Source organism: Podarcis pityusensis, assembly GCF_964106645.2.
Source record: "Podarcis pityusensis genome assembly, chromosome: 6".
NCBI lineage: Eukaryota > Metazoa > Chordata > Lepidosauria > Squamata > Lacertidae > Podarcis > Podarcis pityusensis.
The window spans coordinates 63,248,452-63,271,547 of record NC_138030.1 but is presented as its reverse complement, the minus strand read 5'-3'; the positions used below and the strand labels follow the sequence as shown (position 1 = coordinate 63,271,547).

Here is a 23,096-nt window from a genome sequence, read left to right as displayed (position 1 = left end):
TCAGTGGCAGAGAACATGTTTTGCATGCAGAGGTCCAAGATTCAAGCCCTGGAAACTTCAAATAGAGCTGGAAATGACTTCGGTAGGAAACCCTGGAGATCAGCTGCTGGTCCACAACCGAGGGACCTCCAAATGTTGGTCTCCAGCTGTCATGTGCACAAGCCAACACGGTCAATAATTAAGGGTGTTGGAAATTGTAGGCCAAAACATCTGGAGAGCACCAGGTTAGGAAAGTCTAGGGCTAAGCTAGGTAGATTAATGATTGGATGCCATATAAGGTGGCAACCTACATCTAGATACAAATACATAAAAGCATGTCTGGCAGAGCGGGGAAAGCCCTGACCCATGTTAAACTGGATTGGAATTCAGTTCCTCCTCATAAAAAGAATATTGCAGAGGTGCGGAAGAAGACAATCAAAATGATCAGGGTGCAAGAACAACTCTGAGTAAAGGTTATGACATTTGGGGCTATTTAGTTCAGAAAAAGGGTGAGGCACGATAGAGGTATTAATAGAATGATGCATAGTGTGAAAACAAACAGAGATGAGTTTTACTCATCTTTCGTCATACTAGAACATCATCCAAGGAAGCTGAAGGGTAGAAAATTCAGGACCAACAAGAGGCAGCATTTCTTTGCACATAGTGCCTAGCTGATCAACACATTTTTCTTCCACAAGAAGTGGCAATGGTTGTCCAGTGTAGACAGCTTTAAAGGGGGATTAGATAAATTCACATTACAGCTTGATCCTCTGCATCTCTGCTCTGCAGTAGGTCCAACTGAGCTCCATGGGAGTTACTTCCAAGTACTGTAAGTGTGTGTTTGATGGCAGCCTCTATCTCCTTGCAGGAGCCCCAGAAGCAGATACGGTGAGGATTAACTTTGCCAAGGGTGGCCAATGTAGGACCCACCAGATAGTTCTGGACTACAACTCCCATCATCCTTGACCATCAGCCATGCTTGCTGGCGCTGATGGGAGTTGTAGTCAACAACATTTGGAGGGCACTACATTGGCTACCCCAGAATTATAAATTTAGTTCTTTAGCAATATGTTCTTATTCAGATGAGTAATCTTTACTCATGTGAGTACATTCCTCACTACTTTTATTGGGACTGGTCATGTAAATGGGCTGGTTATAAATGAAAAGTCTTTAAAGAAGCAGGTACTTAGATGTGAAAGCTGGTGTAATATTTAAACACCCTTCTAGCCACTTGCAAATGTGGATGAGATGGCTTAGCAGTTAAGGAAGTGTCCACATCTAATGGAACCATGCTAAAACTCAAAGTGCATGCCCTTTTTATGCCAATTACAGTACCATATATTATATTTGCAGTGCCGGTTACATTTCTGAGGAATAGCCAAGGCTTAGTTACACAATAACCACTCATGATGTATAAATAAAATGTTAACTGGTAAGCATGCATTTGACCATTAACATGGCAATCTTTTTGGTGTCCTGAATATTGTGTTATTCAAATACAGAATTATGTATTCTCTGAACATAGCCAAGGTAAAATACACATGGCCTTGTCTTAACGACACTGTACTCCCTAAAGAATGATGGCCAGAGATACATCAGCTCTCACTATGCCAAGGTTCTTCCTGGCTCTTTAAGCACTAGCAATGTATTGCTGTCAGCAAGAGAAGTCAGAAACTGATAATTTAAGGGCTTGTGCTAGAAGGAACCAAAGTTAGTTTTCCTCTCATGGTGCCCTTCTCCAGTGCTATTTTTCTAGAAAAAGAGGTGCTGGAACTAACAATGAACTCCTCCCTTGTTTTCTTATAACAACAATGGCGCCCACCTGAGAGGTGCCGGAACTGAGTTCCAGTGAGTTCCGGCTGAAAAAAAAGCCCTGCCCTTCTCACAGATTCCATAATAACTTAGTAACTTACCTTTTTTCCTGCCTACATTTTTCTGAATTTAAATGTACTATAGGAAAACAACCGTTTGCTTAAGCAAACAGGTGGCTTTTTATCCATTCCGCACACCCCCCACAAAAAAAACATGAATCCACATCTGTCAGAATAAAAAGAGAGAGAGAGAGAGAGAGAGAGAGAGAGAGAGAGAGAGAGACTTCTTTCTGCCTTCACTTAGAAGACAGCAGCTTGTGAGAGGAAAGAGATAAAGAAGTGACATTGTCTATTACTCATCCTGAGTCCAGTTTCAATGAATTAATCATGAGAGACAGCTATTAAGATGTTTTTCTAACGGAGGTCAACTTCTTTTTAATTATCTGCTTCCCACTCACCTCATACAACACAAATGATAATAGGTTTCAAACATAAATGTTGGGGGGAGAATAAAAAAAAAAGTTCCCTAGTGTAACAAACATTATTTTCTTTTATTTCAGTTTATATGCAAGCACAACGTAGAAAGGGGGATTTAAAACGATAGCAATTGTTTCTGCCCCAATATCAGCTTATGGTAATGAACAATAGGGGAGACAACTGTTGAAAGAGTCAGTGGGATGGTATTTATTTTCACTACAACGTGGTGCCTAAGCATTCAGAAGCTTGAAGTTCTCCATAGCTTTGAAGAGAATTGGGGCTAACTTTGAAATCCCACTACTGATTCTGCCCATTCCATCCCAGCAAGCAGTATCTTCTTAGCACAAAGTGCAGGGAGAAAATGAATGTAATTTCATGTCATTTTTCATTTGCAAGTGAAACAGGGATATGTTAATGTGGTGGACTTCTCTGAGCAGAGTATGCTAATTCACACCATTTATCTTCATGCCTGCTGCGTTATTTGCTTCTATTAAAGTATCCCCCCCCAACTATCTCTCTATAGAGACTCAGAGTACAGCCAGACAGCTATTTTGAAAGTACACATCCAGCTCCTGCTGTTTACTTGTCCCAGGCCTCTATTCCCTGTTGCTCTCCCATCTGCCTCGGCTTTTCCATACCACGGGCCACTGCCAGCATGGGGCTGGGCAGTCTACGTAGCTGAAAAAGTCATAAAGTGTCGAGTAAACAAGATGCCCAGTTTGAAAATGCCTGCTAAGTTGGCGTCATGCAAGCACCCAAACCAAAGCTAGAAGCTGCCTTCTGAAGGCGCCCTGAGCAGCTAGGTTTAGAATTGCAGGTATGCCTACTTAACACTGTATAAGTGGAAGAACTGACTTAAAGCTTGAGATTATATAGAAGAGGGGTGGAGAACCTGTGGCCCTCCAGATATTAATGTATTCTCAAATTTCATAAGCCCTAGGCAGCATGGCCAGTGCTCAGGGAAGATCAGAACAGCAGTCCAAAAACAAGATGGACCAGACATCCTCCATAGCTGATATGGAACCTAGCTGTAATGGGAAGTATCAGAAGAAGAAGAAGAAGAAGAAGAAGAAGAAGAAGAAGAAGAAGAAGAAGAAGACGACGACTAGGTCCTAAAGCCCTGCTCAGTCACTTCTTCCTCCAGCCGTAGCTGAAACAGTTTCATTTCAGTCCAGCAAAGTGTTATATGTGGGCTTCCTTCCATATGGCTGCACACCTTAAGATTCCCAGTGAAGGATTTATATTCTTGTGTGGCAGATATGTGAGGGGTGATTTCATACTATAAGGAGCAGGAATGTTCCTCAGAAGTAATCTAGAGGAATCACTTCGTTTTCCTTACAATACACACTGGGCCAATGCAACATCAGGGGCACTGTGGAGAAAACAAAATGGCAGCCACAAGGCAAAGGCCCTATTCAGGCATTGGACCCTTAGTAGCTGCCCCAGAGTGCCTGTGCTGATGCTAGGCCTGCTCCAATAAGATAGGATTTAAAGAAAACTTTTGAATTTCAAGTTTCTGTCTTGCAATTAGAGAAGCATTCATAAATCACCAGTGGTTGTCCCACTCCTTGCATTTCTAGAGATTCAGCTTACTTATGACAACCAAGTGACATTACAGAATTAGTTACCATAACTGTGAAGATACAAGGGGTCCCAATCCTCACCCTAAGGTAGCATCTTCCATAGACAAACTCATATGAACCCTAAAGTGTTGGCCCACATTATTCAGATAAGAACAGGTCACAAGCCAATAAAAGAAAGCACAGTATGCCAGAGGAGCCTGTAGAAAAATAAATGACTGAGAAAAGAAAACTTAAATGAGTCAAAGAAGTATCGAGAAGAATGGCATAGGGGTTTGTGTTGCTTTGTTTTGTTTTTTATTTTACAGCAGCCTCCATTAACATTATGGGAATATTTAATGGAAGGCGGGAAACATCTATTTTCAACCAATATAAAATATCAACTTTAATTTTGGGTATTTTGAATGGATAGAGTCTGTGAACAGCCAAAGTAGAAGTCAGTCTTCCCTATATGCCAAGCACATTTATCATTTCAGCAGTGTGTGTAACACAATACACCAAAGAAAATAATAATAAGCAGGCTGTTATTAGGAAGAGATTTGATTTCCCAGAAGATATCTAGGGAATTGGTGAGGAATGGTCCATTTTGTAAATATCACTAGCTTTCGAGAAGTTCAACAATACTCCGTGCAATGCATCGTGTGGGAGTGAGAGGGCTCTCTGACTCATGGTGCTGAGGATGATGTAAAGAGACCTATTAAAATAGCAGCATGTGCAAAGTAATATGGAGAGAACAAAAGAAGCAGTGAAGGTCACCTATTTCTTTGTTGATAATAACACAAAAGCCTAAAATGTCACCACTTGAGCTAGATTTCTCCACTACAAAGTTAAGTGTTCTCAACGTTCTATATATGCCATGCATATCTCTTATAAACTTCTGGGTTCTGTATAATTAAAATCCCACACATCGCAGTCTCCACTTCAGTTTTCTCCCTACAATTATAAATCACAAATCCTGGCTATGAGGTGGGAAGAAAAGATCATGCCCCTCTATAATATATGTGTTTGTGCTTGTATTTATGTATGAGCTCTGGTGACAGAGAGTATGACTTCTGATTTGTATGGTTATCCAAAATCTATAGACCTCCTGTGTCCAATGGGAGGAAAAATAGATGGCTGTGTGACCAAAGACTATGAGCACATGGGGTCCCTATTATGCGCTATGGATAGGTAAGCCTCGTTGAGCAACCAGCAAATTTGTTCTAATGGACATGCATAGCTGCTGATCTATTGGATCACAATTCTGTTTATATTTTGGTAAGGTCTAGCACATAAAAAGTAGAGAAAGTTAGATTTAATAGTGCCACCTTGCTCAGGGTACCACATATTTACATCCAGACAGGTAACATCTCCAGTCCACCCAATCATGAAAGGGTCCTACAAGAGGACATTGTTGGCTCACTCCATTCCTGAACAGTGCTAAGTAGTGCTTACTGCTTATGAACTAGATTGAGCAATTTTCCAAGATCCTCTCTGATTGAATGCTGAGTCCTTTGCACATCCACTGCCCACCCTTTCTAGGAATCAACGTAAGATTGGCAAGTTTGGGACATGCTTTGTCTTCAACCGTTTTGAGATTCCTTCCTGTGGCTCCACATCATACTGCATGTGAGACGAATGCTGTCCATTAAATTAGTGCTGAAAGCTGACTTAAAGTTATACAAGCCTTGGATCTTTTATTTCCAGGGAAACTCATTAATTTCCCTATTTCGTTATCTGAAGCCTTTACACAATAATACTGCAAATCAGACGCCTGAAGTTGACTGACTTGGTGCATTGCTTCAGATTTGTCCTATTGATATTTATAACCAGTTTCACTCTGTGTTATACTTTTGTAAGGGGTTTGAGGTTACTTCCCTACTCATGAAGAATCTAAGGTACCTCCAACTTCAAAGCCAGCGAGATTTCAAGGTGGGCAACAGTGACTACATTTTAAAAGGGATGCATTTCTCCTGAATGTACGTCCCTATTCATCATACAATCTCAGAAGCATCTGATTCATCAGTGTTGTAGACAGAAGGCTCAACTTGATGGATTTTTTATCTGTTCCAGAAGGGCCCTCCTTATATTCTTATGACTTATTTTTATCTTCACTTGTCATGTGTTGGTACAATAATATGCCAGAGAAATTCTATATGAATCTGTGGCAATTCAGAAGTATCTCTATGATGGGGGAATGGGCAGCAGTCTCTGTATTTTCTGTTCCTTCCCACTTGGTCCTTCATACTGTGTCCTGGATTAATACAAACTTAATGTACTCTGACTTTAATATATGTTTATCATAATCAACACCACAACACATTTATCTAGGCGCATGATAATAAAGCTGTATTAAATGGCCTCCAATCCAGCTTAACCAACCTGAAAATCAGGATATAAGAAAATATAGCATGCACTATATAAAACACCACAAAATTGTATCCAGTACTGTTCTCTAAGGAGTATGCAATTAAAAAAAACCAAACCACCAGTTTGCAACTAAAACGGTGAAGTTATTTGCTTCATGTATTGCAACCAGAACATAACTGCAGACATCCTAAATGAATTTGGAGAGTAGAAGTGTCACAGCTGGGAATCTAACTTATTCAGCCATGGCACACAGTTAATTTTACTGAAAGATTAAAAACGAGCCATCTCCAAATACTGCAGGCACTGGACTGAAGCTGCAGGAGTCCAAGTAGCAAAATTTGGATAATATCTGACATGACACATATTATAATTTCAGAAGCTGTTGTTCTTTTCCTATAACATTGCCACTGAAATAGAAAATGATTCAAGTGTGTCCTTTACCATTGACACATCTGTTTCCCAGCAGACCAAAACAAGTTGAAAATTAATGAGTGAGTGAGACCTTCCTTCATCCTTCATAGTAATCCATCATGAAATGTAACTGAAATTATTATGGATTGGTTTCAGGGCCACTTGACTCAGGAGGTCTCCAGCTATACTCGAAAACAATGTTGTTTCATTGCTAAAAGAGAGTGTGGAAGGCAACTGAATGGTTCCTGATTGGAGTCAAAGACTCAAGCTTAACCAGCTTGCAAGTCAGGCTGTAAGAGGCCATCGGTTGCCCAGGGCACATTTGGAATTTTGCAGGAATGTTCTGGGTACTGGACACAAATACTCCCTGACTTCTGCTTATATAGCATTGCACTATGAGGACAGTGCTGATTGGTGGATTACTCACATCCACATGAACTATACATCCCTGGCTGTAACATTCCTTGTGTATTCCTGGGGGGAAAGGAGGTCTACTGTAGATATTCTCACGGATTTGAACTAAAAGCAACAGTGTGAGTTAAACTTTCACAGCTGTCGCAGCTAGTTTCAGCCTTTGATGCTCCCGGTTAGTGTATCGTTTCTCATAATTTACCAGCCATGTGACATTCTACTATTTCCTACTGAATAAATGTTGGATACACAGATTCGTATGAACTCCTACACTCAAGGATTACAAATAGCAAGCATGCTCTGAACACTATACGCAACATTCTTTGGGCTCCCCCAGACAACTTGTTTATTTAGCATTCATCCTGATTTGCTCGCACAAAGCTTACATGGCACTCAGACTATATCCGGTTTTTATTGAGCATTCATTCAGATTTGTTTACTCAGAGGTTACATGACAATTAGCAGGTGCTGTGACCTTCCAACAGCTTGACCTCACCCGCTAAGGCACATGCCTCTATTGTCTCCCGCGACAGCAGGCTGGGCTCTACATGCACTCAGACACATCCCTCTCTGTCTTCCATCTAGACAAGCCATGGGCAGAGTTCAAGGACACATTCCAGCCAGGCATGAGCACTCAATGTAGGCGTGAAGCACAGCCAATGAGATGTGTGGCCAGCAGAAGGACTGGGTGTGGCTTGGGAAGCTCCAAATGACCAGATAGAGAGGCCTGAAGGAGAGTCACATTCTGCCCCTAGGCGTGATGCCTTCCACACCTGTTGCACTGCCTTCTGCTGAGTGCCATGTCAGTACATATCAAGCAAACTTTATTGATAATTGAAAGAATATCACTAAAATTCTCCTCCTCCAACCTACTGCCCGATGTAAAATGTGCATGCATTTTTGCTGAGTAAGGTAGAGCTTACTCTTACCCAGATGTGTTGTCAGAATCCACACTCTTAATTAATGCACTTTGCTATTGTATGGCTCCTAGGTAGTGTGTGTGTGTGTGTGTGTGTGTGTGTTTGTGTGTAGTGTTTCTCAAGTCAAGACATGCATGCAGTGCATGTTTGTGTCTGTGTTTAGGATGCGTGTTTTATGATGTGTGGCTTGGCCCATCATTCATTTGCAAGCAGATCTGAAAGCAAGTATCTGGAAAATCATCAGTAAAACTCGCCAGTGACAAATGCCCCAAGTTCCCTGGTACATGGTTGAAGCTGCAGCTGAATACCTGCCAGCAACATTTATGAGCACATTTTTCTGCACTCTTAGCATTCATGCAGTCAGTTTTCCTATTCATGGCTGTCACCAGGAAGCATCATATCTACCCTCATTACCCAGCATTGTGATTAAATCCCTCAATCAAAATAAAAAATGAGACTTCTATTTTGAAGGAGCTGAGGGTTGCAGTTTGATAGGTAGCTTGCTGAAAGTGCATGGCTCAGAATACATTGCGGAAAGGTATTTGCCGGCATGCAGAACTGTATTCTAAAGCTTAACTCTAAGGTGCTTGTTTGTGATTTATCATGTCTATAGCACTTCCAGCGAGCAAAATGCTTTACATATATATTTTCATTCATCTTCACAACAGCCTTTTAAGCCAGCTTTGACTGAGAGGCATCCGCTTGTCCAAGGCTATCAGGTGAGCAGAAATATGAATCTGGGTCTTTCGTGTGTAAATCCAGCATTATCCTATCAACGGCTACTAGTTACAGTGACTATATTACCTCCTGTATCAATGGCAGGATTCAAGTTGCTAGGGAATCATAAGGCTGGGCCATCTTACTTATAGGCGCCGGGCTCTCAGGGGCACCAGGCCGAGAGTCCGAGGCCCAAGAGTTGAGTCTGGGGAAGAGCCCACCCGTCGTTCAGAGCTGCTGAGTTCTGGGGCGACCAAGCCAGCGAGATGCTGAGGCAGCTGGCCGGCTCCGCCCTCCTGCGTGCCTGGGACTGGACAACCTGGCGGGGAGCGCCGGGTGGATCTTTGCACCCCGGCGCTACATATGCTTCAGACAGCCCTGAGTCAAGGGAGCGCTGTTGTGCTCGGGTCCTGCTTTTGAGCTTCCCATGGGCATTTGGTTGGCTGCTGTGACCACAGAATGCTGAATTAGATGGGCCACTGGCCTTATCCAGAAGGACATTATCTGAAGCTCTGCACTCTGGTCCCTCCCAAAAAATGTTCAATGGTTCTTCCCATTTCTCCTTACAACAGCCCTGTGAGTTAGGTTCTCCTGACAGATGGTAACATGCCCCAGTAAGCTAAATGCAATCAGTTTCCAAATGTACAAACCATTATATTCCTACAGGATTCTGGTATTAAGAGACGTCTTTCTTGTTTATGGCAAGTTGTGCTATTCTAAAGATTAACATGCGGGGGAAGGCATTGCCTTTATTACGTTACCGTTGGAGAAACCCTGTATAATATATAACATAACAATAGTATCTGTTCTGCTGTAGCTTTAAATTCAAAGGTTGGCATGGCAACAGATATTCCCACATTGTTGCATCTCCCTTGTGCTGCCATTTTGTTCAGGATCCCTGGTGGGTTCAGGATTAACTGCCTCCACTATTTCATTTTGAATAACTAAATCAGGTTTTGGGGGGGGGGAGCTATAGCATGAAATGCACAGCTGAAGCGTGGTACGAGCCGTGCACTTTTTGTTTTGTAGCTTCACTGCAGTTTTAAGGTATGCCTTTATGCAACCTGCATAGTCCCAAGCTCAACATGATGGGATGTCAAATGCCAGTAACATAGCACTCTGTTTGGAATTGGAGCTGGCTGAACCACATACAGTGGTACCTCGGGATGCGAACGGGATCCATTCTGGAGCCCCGTTCGCAGCCTGAACGGAACGTAAGACGTGATGGTGCGTCTGCGCGTGCGCGGGTCGCGTTTTGCCGCTTCCGCGCATGCGCATGACATCATTTTGAGCGTCTGCACATACGTGAGCGGTGAAACGCGGAAGTAACGCGCTCTGTTACTTCCAGGTTGCCGCGAAGCGCAACCCGAAAGCGCTCAACCTGAAGCACATTCAACCCAAGGTATGACTGTATGCACTTCTGGCTTGACGTTTGCCTGTCGTCCGAAAACACCTCACAATTTTCCAAAACTTGTCTATTATTCAGACATCTAACTTTCGAAGGAGGAAAACACAGCTTCTCTTGCCCTTCCATAGCACCACATTGCAATACAGTGGTACCTCAGGTTACATATGCTTCAGGTTACAGACTCCACTAACCCAGAAATAGTGCTTCAGGTTAAGAACTTTGCTTCAGGATGAGAACAGAAATCGTGCTCCAGCGGCGCAGCAGCAGCAGGAGGCCCCATTAACTAAAGTGGTGCTTCAGGTTAAGAACAGTTTCAGGTTAAGTACGGACCTCCGGAACGAATTAAGTACTTAACCCGAGGTACCACTGTATATGTATTGCATACTCTAATATATGTATTGCATACTCTAATGAAGCAAATACTTTACAAGTATATGTTGTTTCATGTTAATTTTGAAATTTAAAACTAATGATAATAACAGCAACATCTTTTTTTACCTAGAAGTAAAGGACCCCTGACAGTTCAGTCCAGTCGCGAACGACTCTGGGGTTGTGGCGCTCATCTCACTTTACTGGTCAAGGGAACCGACGTTTGTCCGCAGACAGTTTTTCCGGGTCATGTGGCCAGCATGACTAAGACACTTCTGGCGAAACCAGAGCAGCACACGGAAACGCCATTTACCTTCCTGCCGGAGCGGTACCTATGTATCTATTTGCACTTTGACATGCTTTTAAACTGCTAGGTTGGCAAGAACAGGGACCGAACAATGGGAGCACACCCTGTCGCGGGGATTCGAACCGCCGACCTTCCGATCGGCAAGCCCTAGGCTCAGTGGTTTAGACCATAGCACCACCTGCATTCACCTAGCTTTCACCAAAAGGTCTCATATAAAAACTTACCATGGATAGCAAAACAAATAATTTGACAGAGACCAAGCTGCAGCAGAATGGAAGCAGCACTGATTGTGATGAATGCAGATCAGAACAGAAATTGCTGCCTTCTTACATCTTTCATTAGAAATATATATGCTATCAGGACAGGATTGGGCACTAAGCAGAATAATCAGGAAGACCCCACCAAATGCAGCAAGGCTGGCTTACCACATTGTGATGTAAGTGAAGAAGTACGCATTATAAATTTAAATTCCCCAGAAAACCATGAAGTCCAGAGTCGCAAATCACCTACTCCTGTATCTGCCCCCCAGTATACCAGCCCTATAAGCAAGTACATCGACTTTGACTAGAAAACCATCATCAGTTACCTTGATTTGGCAAACAAAACAAGGGCAGAGTCATCACTGCAGTTAAATTGATCAGATTTGCTGACCATTTCAACAAGCCCATATTTGAAGGAGCAAGCTAGTAAGAGACTGACTAGATACATCCTTAGTGCACTAAAGCTGCTGAGGTGTGTTTGTTATTTCCTTATTGCTATTCAAGCGACTGCATAATGATTACTTTCCTGAAAACTTACTAAATAAGTAAGCACAAGTTGTTGCTAGGTAACACAAAGCTACAGCAGCATCACTGCCTGGTTCAGGCAGAATGTACTATTTGACAGAGAGGGGGGAGCTAGAAAATGTCTTTTGCATATCTTTTCTTTTCTTTTGCATGTTTATTAATCACTACTGAGTTTATTAATCACTACTGACCACCCATCTACAATCTGCCTTTCTCGCTGCAACCACGACCTCTAACGCCATTGTCCGATTTTACCACCAGAAGGGCGGCAAACACCTTCCAGCAGCAATTCAAATATTTAATGCCAAAGTTGTCCCTAAATTATTATATGGATGCGAAGTATGGACTACAGCAATATCAGGTAACTTGGATCGCCCACTTCATATGTTTCTGAGATCTCTTTCCGGCGTCCCGAGATGTGTCTCAGGTGCAGCCCTACGACTCGAGTTCGCCCAGCCTTCAATTGTTAGACGAGCATGGAGTCGAGCCATTTCCTACACCTTCCACCTATTAGCATCGGATGCTCGAATTAGAGGTGGCTTTTCCAATCTGATCCTAAGAGATATTCATAATTCCCCTTGGAAAACTACAATTAACCTCAAATTCCGCTCTCTTCTCAATTTGAATTGTAAAACTGTTCTTAACTTAGAGTGTATCAGCCCGGTGGCCCTACCCCCAATTAAAAAGAAACTACAGCAACTTGACTTCTCTAACACAGCTTCTTGTGCAAGAGGACCGTGTTCAGGCCTAGCCCTAGCTATTCCACCCCCTGAAGGGATCCCTCTATACTGCTTCACAATTTCTTCGGAGGCTAAGCGAAGGGCCTTTACCTGTGCCCGTCTCAACTGTTATCCTACAGCAGTTCCGTTGGGTCGTTATTCCAGAGTTCCCATCGCAAACAGAACATGCTCCTGTAATGACACGGCCCTGGAGACTATGGAACATGTAATGCTCTTCTGTCCCAACTGGACAGATGAAAGATCTCGGTTTTTAACTCCCCTCGTGAATAAGTTCCATCTCCCAATCCAGCCTTGGATAGTGTCCCTCTTTTTGCAGGATTCTGATTGTTGGATTACCGAGATGACAGCTAACTTCCTGCTTAGTGTGATGAAGAGGAAAGCGGCACTAACTTCTTCCTTAACACCACAGCTGCAGTCCATACGCCGCACAACCGAACGAAGTTCCAAGTAGCCTTATTGTACAAGGACAATCGAGTTAGGACTAATCTGAGGAGCTGAAGGACCCTTCAACGGTCCTCCTCCAGCCTCAGCAGTTTTTGTTTTTTTTTTCTCTTTCTTTAAATATTCGCCCAGGACGATATCTACCTCTACCTCCCCACCCCCATTTTATGTTGTTATTTCAATGTATATCATGCTATGGCCACATGGCTAATGCAATAAATCTATTATTATTATTAACGAGTTGTTTTGAAACTGAAACTCCTCCCTCATTTTTGGGTTTATGTTGCCCCACCCTCCTCTTTTTCCTCTCTACTGTTAACAAATATTTATGCTTTGTTGCCTATGTCTCTCACCTCAAAGTTGAGGGAACCCACCACAGCCTTCCTTCATGAAGGGATGAAATGAAAAAATACTGACACTCCCATCCCTTTCTATTTGTGGGGGGGGGGGGGGTCCTCAGTCAAGAATCTTTCTTGTTGCTCATATAGACTATCTTGACAACAGTCCTGGCTAACTGCAACAGCACAATGCTAGCTAGAAGTTGCAAACTGGCAGGATAAAGTTAGCGGTTTGATGTTACAGCCAGGAAGCAAAAGAATATTATACAGTATATTAAAGTCTTATGTATTTTTCTCATTTCATCAGATTTATATTATTTGAGACCATTTTTAATTATAATTATTGTTTCCTGTGCTGTGGTTTTCACATTAAGGGCACATTAATAGATATTTTAAACAAACAAACAAACAAACAATGTTGCTATATCTTTAATCAGTGCAGATGTGCAATGTGTTTTTCTTCATATGCAGTGTTAACATGAAGAGAATTTATTACCATAAAGTATACTGTGGGCATAATTCAGCACAGTTTTCACTTGTTTAAGCTCATTCACTTCGTTGGCCTTGCTATGCTTGTTTACTCAGAAGCAAGTCCCAGTGTAGCCAGTGGGGTTTACTCAGTAAGTGTGTTTAGGACTGCAACCACAAGCCTCCCTTCCTCTTTATTAGACTGTGACTAAAATGTACTTCAGAAACATTAATACTTTGTGATATAGTGGTTGGTATGATGAACTAAGATAAGGTAGATGAGAGTTTAAATCTTCTCTGCCCTGAGGTTCACTGTGTGGCCTCCAGCCAATCACTGTCTCTCAACCGAACCTATTTCACATGGTTGGTGTGAGCATAAAGCAGGTTATCCCATTTTTAATATATATTTATATCCCACCTTTCCTCAGAGGAGCTCAAGGTGGCATATATGGCTTTTCTCTGCCACAGTTTATCCTCATAACAACCCTGTGAGGTAGGTTAAGGCTGAGGGAAAGAAACTGTCCCAGTATCACTCATCCCCAAGGTCATCATATTCAGGTACGCCACTCTGAGCTCTTTTGAGGAAGGGGAGGCAAAGCATATGATTTGCTTTAAACATGCATTTTTTTGCGCTCTGGAAATGTACCACTGATGTTCATGCCCTGCACTGGTTGGTTTACATGGAGTCAGTATTACCACCCATTTCCCCCCTTGCCCACCAACTGTTTGCTTCCATTAGAGTCATTTCTTGTAGACCTTTTGTTCCAATTGATCTCTTTCCCCTTAGAAGTGCCTGGATTCAGAAACAAACTCAGAACAACAGGATGGCAAGTCATGATGCTGTAGCTACATGAGTCAACTGCTTTTCAATGGCTGGAGGAGATGTGTCAAATAATTCCCCCCCCCCCCCTTGATTCAGAAAGACTTGCTTCAATGAGATGTGAAAAACTTTGTCTTAGTTGGCATAGGGTACTCCAGAGGGGGAAAGCTTAATCAACTTCATTTTGCTAACTTACTGTAGTGGGATATAATTTCAATTTCCTACAATGTACAATAAAGAACAGCGTTGGAAATTAACTCCAAATAGTTCACCCCACTGGCATTGCTTACTCCAGAACTGACAAATGCCCCCTATTGGGGCACACAGAGACTTTTCTTCCAAATGTCATTTTCTCAGGCCAATGATCTCCATAGCTGCAAAATAATCTCTTTGCTATGTCTTGAAGAATTTCTTTTGTAGCCATGACATTATGGATGGTTATCTTCCTAAGTGTCAGAAAAGGCCAAGCGTCAAGGGGGCTTACCAGTAAAGACAGTTATATCCCTTCATACCTTCGGGTGCATTTCAAGCAAGTCAGATGTTCAAGCAGCAAATTTGCTTTGACTTGTAATCTTCTTCACATTTGGGGGCTGAAAATTAAATTGTGCTCCTTTAAGGTACTGAATGCTACAGAGTTGCTTCTGCCTTTCTGTTAGGAGCCTGATGTGTTTTGAAGGCAAATTTAAATAAATGAAAACTAGAAATACTATTAAACCATTATATTAAAGATCTTGCTCCTTTGAGTGGCAGAAATGTCTTTCTATTCATCTTGGGCTTCCTACACATGCTGCCAGAAATATTTCCTTTGCACACGTGATGGGTGATTTCATGCATTTGGAATATATCTCTTTTATTGTGTGATATGCAAGTCCACATAAGGCAGCACTGAGAGGGACTGAGAGTTGGGCATAAGGTAGTTCTGCTTACCAGACTGCCATTAAAGATATCAGATTTCAGTATGGGACACAATCTGGAAAGGCTAGCCATTTCATTTATTTATTAAATTTATCCCATGCCTCTTAGAAAAGAGTCTCAAAGCAGCTTACAAAATAGCTGGGCATTTGTAACTGTTTACTCAAAAAGAGGGGAAGTGGTTCAGCACATTCCTCATCTCACATTTGTCATGGTGCTCAGAACACACCACAGACCAATGAGTGCTGCTCCTGTCCACAAGCAGAAGTCAACAAAAAGCTACCATAATCCCCTTTAGCCATCAACGGTTAACATTGTTTCTTAACTGAATTACCAAACACTTCAGAAGCTGTGCTGAAAACTCCTCTTCCATAATACAGTGGTACATTCTCACGTTCCATGTGCTATATTAAGGAAACAGTTTGAAACGTGAGTTCGTTTTTGCTGCTCTGCCAATTGCAACCATGTGGAATACCATGCAGATCCTCTAATGCAGGGACTTTATTGCACCTGATTTTTTGTCCTCTTTTATTATATACAATACTTTCTTAGTTGGTGGCAAGAAGGTTGCATTTCCTAATAGAAAGCATCCAAACACATTTTCCTTCATAGATTCCCTGATCCATACAGCTTGCATCTGGGGGGAAAATGAACTCAGTTTTTGCAAGCAGATTGAAAAAGAAGCTGGAACAGAATGCCAATGTTAATAAATCACCTCAAAGGCCTTTCTAGAACCATTCTGGTATAGTTCCTGGGGTTATTTATTATTATTGGCTGTTTGCTTGTGTCACTAATCAGGCAAACATTCACCTTTGTTTCGTTCCTTTCTTTTATGTATAAAGGTTATAATATTCATAATTAAACTGGAAAGTTCATTCAGTGTAACCTAATTTAGAAATAAACATTACTTTAAAAAATACAGTGTCTTTATAAGTTAGGGAATTGTTCTGGGGGGATGCTTATAACAAACTAATTATAGTGCCTTTGTTTTCATCTGTAAGAGGATTTGCATGCATAACAGAAATAATTGAGCAGTTTATTAAAACGAGTTTTGGAGGAAATGCTTCATCTATTCTATTCTAGATTTATATTCATATTATAATAATTTACCTCTCAGCTGCACATTTTTTTGTTTGCATTGTCAATTCACATATAGGTGAAGTCTCTCAAACAGGAATATATAATAGCAGGATTCGTGAGCTCAGAATGTGAGACTTCCACACAAGGTTTTGAATGGTAAAAAGTATAACATTTTCATACCTGGAAAGTGGAGTTACATATGATATGCAGAGCCACTTTCCTTTGCTACTAATGGTAGTGAAAATTAAGGGCACTTAGTAGATTAAGTAAAGTGTTGGCATGAATCTGACTTGCATACTAGACAGGACCTTTGTATTACTATGAAAGCATTTGCATACCCAAGATAGAGACATCAGAAGCCACCATTGTTCTAGTATAATTTACAATCCCTTAATATTCATGTTTTTTATTATTTTCTTTTTTAAATTTAAATTTTCTTTTTTAAATACAGTAAAATTATAACTACAAAAAATACAAATTGAATAAGTAGAATACAGAGTCCTCTCTTTAAAGTAATTCTTAGCTCTTACAACCCACCTGGAATCTTTCCTTTCTCCTCCCAGCCTCTCACCCTGGGAGAGGGCCATTCCCTGACTCTCACCCAGGGTCCTCCATCAACCATCTGCCATCCCCATAAGTATACAATCTCTGGACCTTAATAAAACTCCAAAGAAGGAAGAAGAAGCAGAAGAAAAAGAAAGAGGAGAAAAATGGAAAAAAGAAAGGGACAATAAAAAGAAAGAGAGGGGGGAGAGAGAAAAGATATAAGCAAAAACGAAAGAAAAAGATACAAAGAGAAAACTTCCGATTCTCCATTTACTGGTTACTTAAAAAAAGAAAAAAGGTATTATTTAAGACATTCAGTCCATGCTAACATTCATCTTCTCCACCTTCTATTAAACAGTATTTCTTTTAAGTCGAGGTGTCTCAGAATCAATCATTTCTTTTTACCCACAAAAACTCCAAGATGGGTTCCCTAATTGTTATTATTATTGATAGATGTCAATAACTTTATCTCCATTAATTCCCACCAACATTACTTGAATGATAATAAATTATTCTGCCCATTTCCATTTTAAAGTCTCTCCACTGTGATCACATATTGGGACGATACTCTTTTCTTTTTCTTTTTCTTATTACATATCCTTTAGTTCAGCAGGAAGTTGCAGGATGTGCACTGGCGGGAAATAAAAAAACTCAAATACCCATAGTGTATTGAAAGTAGGATCATGTATGAATGCACTGATAGCATCATGAGCACAAATCATCATTAATGCACACTCAAAAGGACATCTAGAAGGGGACTAATTTTTATATTTAAAGCATGTTCTGCCAAAACCAGAAAGCATGAAATAAAAATAGTGGTGAAAGTATTCAGCTGTTCTCATGTGTGTCTTGTAAACCTAGTAAAGTATTTTCCTTTAATGAGCTCTTGCACAGTTCAGCGGACACCAGGGACTATTAGACTCTTTTTGTGTGAGTGCAACGTGAGCAAACAAAACTTGCAGTTCCATAGTAACAGTATCTGAATAATTTAAATAGAGCAACTTACAAAACAGTAATTTACTGAGGCATATTTTGCACAACTGTGACAGGCCTATGTTAAAGCTAGTATAAAAGATAGCTGTTGCCTGATGGTACAATGGGCTAAAGATTTTGGATATAATATTCAGTTAGAATCTTGGGAAAGGTTGTGGAAGGAAGGTATTAGTTTTACTGCATGCAGTGCACTTAAAGAAAATGCTATGAAAATGATGTATAGATGGTATTTAACACCAGCTAAACTGGCCAAAATGTAGAAGACAAGAACTAATGAATATTGGAAATGTAAAGAAAGGGAAGGTATAATCTACCACATGTGGCGGACCTGTAAAAAGGTAAAGGCTTTCTGGGAAATGGTGTATAATGAGATAAAGAAAATGTTTAAAAACACTTTTGTTGAAAAACCAGAAGCCTTTTTACTGGGTATAGTATGTGAAGAGATACCAAGGGAAGATAAAAGACTGTTTCTGTATGCAACAACTGCGGCAAGAATTCTTTTAGCCCAAAAATGGAAACAACAAGAAGTACCAACAAAAGAAGAGTGGCAGATGAAGATGATGGACTTTGCAGAACCAGTGAAGCTGACAGGAAAAATCCGAAACCAGCATGATCAAATATTCCAAAAGGACTGGAGTAAATTTATACGATATCTGAAAGATTATTGTAAGCAATTAACATCACTAGCAGGGTTGTCTGAAGACTTGTAATGAGAAATTTTCTACCTTTCTATATTTATTTAAATTTTGAGTCCTTTGTAATGAGTGTAATTAGAATTGGAAAATGTACAAAATGCAATGATATAAAGGTTAATTTTGAAAACTACGAGGCGGAAGGGAAGGAAGTCTATAGGCTCTAAAGAGCCAGGGTAGTAAAGTGAATAATGATGATGTGAATGTATATTAGGTAAAGATAAAGGTAAAGGGACCCCTGACCATTAGGTCCAGTCGTGACCAGCTCTGGGGTTGCGGCGCTCATCTTGCTTTACTGGCTGAGGGAGCCGGCGTACAGCTTCCGGGTCATGTGGCCAGCATGACTAAGCCGCTTCTGGCGAACGAGAGCAGCGCACGGAAACGCCGTTTACCTTCCCGCCGGAGTGGTACCTATTTATCTACTTGCACTTTGTGCTTTTGAACTGCTAGGCTGGCAGGAGCAGGGACCGAGCAACGGGAGCTCACCCCATCGCGGGGATTCGAACCTAGGCTCTGTAGTTTAACCCACAGCGCCACCCACGTCCCCGAATGTATATTATTAAATAGTAAATAAATAAAAATTATATCTATATATTAAAAAACAAAGATAGCTGTTGCCATCACTGAAATAAACTGCCTCGATTTTAGCCGATCCTAAGATTGACAAGAAGAGCCCTCTGCATAAGCAGCTCATCCAAGAGGGGTTCTCAGTTATACATATCATCAGCATCAGGGCCGGCTCAATACATTTTCGCACCTGAGGCAGACCCCAGAATGGCACCTCCCACCCTGCCATGGAAGAAAGTGTGAGCAACAAGGAGGGAAGAAAGAGTGACATCAGCATCTGCCCCCCCTGTAGATCCTGCCGCCTGAGCCATTCACCTGACCTTGCCTCATGGGTGGGCTGCCCCTGTTCAGCATATATCCTTTGGGAATTCCTTTTAAATTAACACAACAGTAATAACATTGAGGTGGGGGTTATTAGGTGACAGCTGGTGCACTGGTAGCAAGTAATAAAGGTGATTGAGGAGAATCCAGTCTCAACAGCAGAGACCAAAAAGATCATAGTTTGCTATTTATTACTTGGCCCCAATTAAGTCTGTGGTGACAGCAAAGGTAGCTTTAAAAAGCTGCGCTTCTAAACTCACTTCCTAGGGAGCAAGTCCTATTGCTGCATTTGCTACCCCGGTTTAAAGGGACGCAAGGTAACTCAAATGGGCATCTAAATACTACTGTATTGCATCATTTTCAATATGCTGCACTTTTAGATGTTCATCTCTGAGTTTGCATTTGCGGGGGGTGATATAGATAGAAAACAGCTGTTTGTGCATCCAATTTGCATCAACAAAAACTGCAAACATTTCATATGTTTGCATATAATAAGTGAAGCCGATACCAGAACTTGCCTGTATATTTAATGTACATGTTAAACTTTAAAACAAAGAAACAAAACAGAACATATCCTTTGTAAAAAGTCCATTATTTAAAATACATACTTTGTTGTATGAGCAATGTGTTCCACAAACAACAATAAAACAACATAATTCTATTGTTGGTTTAGTGTCACTGAAAATCAATGGAGATTAAGGTGATTTAAGCATAATTTGATCTGATTCAAGTTATTTTAGGACTCGGTTTTTGACCAAGCAGCAAAATGCAGTAGCTGTGCTTTCTGGAAGGGCTAATAATGAGAATGATCAATAGAACCAAAAGAATGCTATCATCTCCTTATGTCAGTTGTATCCCTTGATATACATTGGGGGTGGGAGAAAAGGAAGAAGCACAAAGAAAAGCAGAAGGAAGGATTCAGGGTCACATCTTGGCCTGTTTTCAGATTGCCACTCTGATCTGGCAAACCTTATCATGCCATGCCTCAGTGGATGATTTCTTAATAGGTGGTTGTATTATGGTGATCATTATTTATTTTTTCCCATTTATAACCTTCCCCTTCCTCTCCAAAGGGAGCCCAGAGCAAGTTGCAATAACAAAATTACATGAGGACAGTATGAAACAGCACTATAATGTAAATAAGCAGTGTATATGAACTGCAATACATACAGATTGCCTGTATTGCCAGACTCTCTCTCTCTCTCTCTCTCTCTCTCTCTCTCTCTCTCTCTCTCACACACACACACACACACACACACACCGTATTACCACATTTTGATGAAAATAGGGAGTATTTCTTACCTTGAGACTCTCAAATGAATTCTCTTGTGTCATTTGAATGCCTGCGTTAACGAAATGGACTTAAAGCTGATGATGAATTAATGAATGAACACAAAGAGATGTAGAGGAGACAGATGGGGTGGGAAGCAGTGGCACTTTGGGTTTCAGGCTGATTTTTAAGAATAAGGGATATTGTTAAAATGTCAAAGCTGACTCACTGTATGAGGTACCATACTGAAGAACAACTGGATAGAGAAATGAATACGCTTTGTAATGTTTTGGAATACTAAGTTCCGAGACGGTGTTCATCTTCATGTATTTTTCTTGGTGTTGTGAATCACCCTTTATATGTTTGCTCTGTAGCAGTTCTTTAATTTTCCTAAGAAAACAAACAAACAAACAAACACGACAATCTTATCCACATTTCCCTGGGATTAAGTCCCATTGACTTAATAGGATTTGCTTCTGAGTAGACATGCACAGGAGGGACGTGGGTGGTGCTGTGGGTTAAACCACAGAGCCTAGGACTTGCCAATCAGAAGGTTGGCGGTTCGAATCGCCACGACGGGGTGAGCTCCCATTGCTCAGTCCCTGCTCCTGCCAACCTAACAGTTCGAAAGCAAGTCAAAGTGCAAGTAGATAAATAGGTACCGCTCCAGCGGGAAGGTAAACGGCGTTTCTGTGCGCTGCTCTGGTTCGCCAGAAGCAGCTTAGTCATGCTGGCCACATGACCTGGAAGCTGTACGCTGGCTCCCTCGGCCAATAAAGCGAGATGAGCGCCACAACCCCAGAGTCGGCCACGACTGGACCTAATGGTCAGGGTCCCTTTATCTTTACCTAGACATGCACAGGAGTGCACTGTAAAAACAATTGACATACCAATTTAAGGAAACCACAAATCCCACCCTAAGAAGCATATGCAATGCTATGTATGTGGACTCAAAAGCAGATCCCATTGAAATGAGGTTTCCTCCAAAGGAACTGAGTATTGCAGGAGTGAGAAACCTGCCGTCTTCCAGATGTTGATGGGCTGCCAATTCCCATCTACTGGATGGGACTAGTTAGATGTTATGACTCCAACAATGGGAGGGTTGTAGAGGTTCCCCACTGCTGATGTGTAAGGGTGCAACATCCCTATAATTTCACGGAGGCTTGCCAAAAGCGTGATCCCGTATAAATGAAATCTCTACATGTTTCCTTTATGTTCCACTTATGAGATTCCCTTTTAGCCCTGAAATAATGGGGCTCTCCACGATGGCACTTTCCCACCTCCTCTTTCTGGGAATAGCACATATAATACATAAATACTTGAAAGGCAAATCAATACAGCATAACCTTATTATGGAAGACTCCTTCTCTCACACATTTTAAATAGGCTGTCAAAAGCGCGGGCCTAGAGAGTCTTTCCTGAATACCAATGAAAAGCTGTACGTGAGCTATATATATTTTAAGGATATTTTTTTTACATATTAAAAAGAAAAAGAAAAGGTAAAAAAGTACTGGTAGCAGCCCTGATCCCCACCCCGCTTTTATTAGGAATGCATTTGTGGATTTCATTAGTGGCATCAAATATTTTGTCTGCATCTTTTGGGCTTTAATTATTTCAGTACTCAAGCAAAATCAAATAATCGTTCACCAGAACAATCATTGTGCTGCAGAGTGGCAGTGTTTTCGATGGTAATGTTTTCTTTGCCTTTTCTTTGCCATTATCCTTGAGTATAATTGTTTTGATCGCAGGACTGCACTCGTTTGATTGATGGAAATAGGGCTGCTGCTGTTCTTTCTTTTGCATGGAAAAGAAAATCGTGCTCCAACCAGAAAGTTTGCAACTGAACGGACTGAGGTAGTGGTGGCAAGGGTAAAAATGAAGGAGCCGCTGTAAATCAACACAAAAGAGAACATAGGTTGATAAAGGCTAAAATAGCTTTATTAATTATATTACTGTAAGGAAAAATGCAAATGCATGATAATTAGTATGTACTGACCTCCCAATCATCACAGTGCCTTATGCAATGCAATGAGTGCATTAGCACTCACTGCCAGAATACAGGAATGGAGCAGCCTCTTTGTTACTAAGTATAAATATTGGCTGTGGATAAGTAGATAACCTAGAACAGAATTAGTCAACATGGCACCCTACAGATGTTCTTGGATGACAACCACCGTCACACCTGACCATTGGATTGCAGCAAGCTAGAGCTGATGGGAACTGGAGCCCAACAACTTGTGGAGGGCACCCAGCCAGGTGCTTCCATTCAACCTCTTTGTTGAGCATTCATCCTGATTTGTTTTCAGGGAGGCATTGGCCATTTCATGGGCATTCATTATGATTTGTTGGCGGGGAAGCTGGATGGTGTTGCATCAAAGGAAGAG

The 23,096-nt window shown here is 41.3% G+C and overlaps 1 long non-coding RNA gene across 1 annotated transcript in view; it reads right to left on the bottom strand.

Annotated features, from left to right (window-relative positions):
* The window catches only part of LOC308478851, a 33,220-nt gene extending 12,367 nt beyond the window's left edge, over positions 1-20,853 (bottom strand). The window contains exon 1 of the long non-coding RNA XR_013987335.1: positions 20,745-20,853. This is a non-coding gene — a long non-coding RNA (uncharacterized lncRNA). The remainder of the gene's footprint in view (positions 1-20,744) is intronic.
* Positions 20,854-23,096: the final 2,243 nt, after the last annotated feature.